This window comes from Galeopterus variegatus, unplaced genomic scaffold, assembly GCF_000696425.1.
Source record: "Galeopterus variegatus unplaced genomic scaffold, G_variegatus-3.0.2 Scaffold1462, whole genome shotgun sequence".
Taxonomy (NCBI): domain Eukaryota; kingdom Metazoa; phylum Chordata; class Mammalia; order Dermoptera; family Cynocephalidae; genus Galeopterus; species Galeopterus variegatus.
Window position 1 is genome coordinate 116,915 of NW_007727573.1, and position 2,575 is coordinate 119,489.

Sequence of the window (2,575 nt, forward strand, 5' to 3'; positions counted from 1 at the left end):
TTTTTTTTTTTTTTTTTTTTTTTTTTTGTGGCTGGCCAGTGTGGTGATCTGAACCTGTAACCTTGATGTTATAAGGCTACACTCTAACTAGGTGAGCTAACTGTCCAGCCCAAATTCTGTATCTTCTAAGCACCTACAAAATCATCAGGGACTAGTGTGTGGAAAGGTCTGAGCATTTCTGGAGACTATAATTCATTTTGGGGGTTTGGGGGTTTTTTTGTTTGTTTGTTTTGCTTTAGCCTTGAATTTCAGGAGAAAATTACAGTCAGTTCAGACATCTTGGAAAGACTACCATCTCTGGTCAAGTAAAGACTTTTCTTCCCTTGAAATGAGAAACACACTGTGCATTTCTTCCCCCTATTGTAAACCACTTTTTACTCTTTTCAGGGCTCTCTTGTGACAAATATGCAAGTCGCTAGCACCCTTTCCACTTCTGAGCATTTACTTTTTCTTTTCAGAACTTTGATTTCCAGAACTGAGGTCTTTAACTGGAGAACTGGTGGGGGTGGGGCTCAAGCCCAGGAGCCGCATAAGCCATGTGTGGGAGGATGGGCGACTGGAAGAAACTCAGACCATCCACCTGCCCTCAGTCTAACAGACAGTCATCTGTCATCAGCTCAGCTGAACAGCCCTTTATCCTTTCTGTGGCTGGCTCTTTGCCCTGCCTTTTGCCCTCTGTCTGTGCCCCTGGGATGGCAGGCTAAAGTCAGAAGTGCTGTTTCATTCATGTTCCCTCAGCAACAGAGGGGGCAGTAAGGATTGTAACAACAGGGTCTTTCTCTCTGGCCCTCACCCAACAGCCTGGACATTTGCTACTCCTCCTCCTTGACTGCCCTCCCCCTTCCTGGAAAGGACGTGGGTGACAGAGGAGTTGTTGTTGGTATTGGCTCCCACTGCCTGACAACCACAGAGTTTATTTGGAGAACTAGCAGGAAGCCCAGCTACTTGTATTTGTCTTGACTGAGGAACAGGGTGCCCATCAGAAGGGGCAGCTTCGGGAAGGATACAAGGAGTGAGGGATTAAAGAGGATGCTAGGCCAGGCAGTGCAATCCAGCCTGGCCATTAGAATGACCAGCACTCCAGCCAGGTTACCCTCATAGCTAAGCAAGTGTCTACAGGAGAAGAGATGGCTAGAATGGACCTTTGGTGCATGGGGAAGGCTGATTATTCAGCTTCATTCCCCTCTTGAGGAAACAAACATGCCGTCCCCTTAAAGCCAAGATGGATCTGCTTTATGATCCAAGCATGTCATTGGCACTGGAAGGACAGCCCTTGGGAGCCATGTTTCATGCCCACTCATAAACACACCCCTTAGTGTTGCCTCATTTTATCATGGAGATTCAGTTTTTATTTCCAAAGCATCTTTTCTTTCAGGCTGACCAAAATAAGAATTTTGGAAACAAAGCTATTTTGAAGTAGTCAAGCAGAAAAATTCCCCAACACTGGCCCCTCTGCCTTTTCTTTTAATATTTAGGGCTATTTATGTGCCTAATTTTTTTTTTTTTTTTTTTTTTTTTTTTGAGATTTAAATGAAAAATGGTTTCTGGTTGAAATCCCAAAAAGGTAGTGAGATATGGAAAGATGGCTAAGGATATGTATAACCATTGCTTTGCATTTTATTAAATTATTCTAACGCAAAATTTGCATGAATAACCCATGATGTTTTGTAACTTTCTAATTAAAATGTTCCAAATGGAAAGTTGCATGTGGCTTTGTAGAAGGAGAGTTTTGGAGGCGGAGAGAATAGGGATGGCAGAGGTTGTGCACGCTTCTCTGAGTTACTCACCAGCAGCTTTGCTTTGCCAACGCTCTGCCCAAAGACCTTAGAGCTTTTGTTAGCTCTTTGGCAAAAGTCCCCTGGTCCAACCCCAAGTAAATGTGAGTTTTTAGTGGAATCCACATGGCATGTGGAAGCCACAGGCTGGAAAATTACAACTGTGTCTGGTGAATATCAAATTATTTACAGATCAGATGTTGATAGCTTCTGAACCTGAATCACACAGCATAGTTGCAAGAGGGAAAAGGTGAGAAACATACAGGATTTTATCTGCTGAGCTCTATAACCCATAGGTAAGTCAGGGTTGGAGATAATTGCTCAGTATTTGTGGGGGGAATTCCTAATTTTGCCAAATGATTAATCCAGATTCTGCTTGAATCAAGTGAGTCTTCTAATGCTGCACTTTGGTCCCGTCACGTAAGGTTAGTAAAGCAATTCTCTCTTCTTTCTCTTCATGTTCATGCTTTTTAAAAAGAAGTTTTGGGGGCTGGCTGTTTAGCTCAGGTGGTTAGAGCATGGTTCTGATAACACCAAGGTCCAGGGTTCCATCCCTGTACCACCCAGCTGCCAAAAAAAAAAAAAAAAAAAAAAAAGTTTTGTATTTTTCTGATCAGGTAAGTTCTCAATGCCTATTGGGAAAATGTTAAATAAACTTACATAAACCTAAAGAAAATAACAATTGTCTGTAAATCCACTACCCAGAAGTTATCATGGTTGGCATTCTGGCACGCATCTTTTTTTTATTTATTTATTTATTTATTTATTTTGTCAATATACACTGTATATGATTATTATGG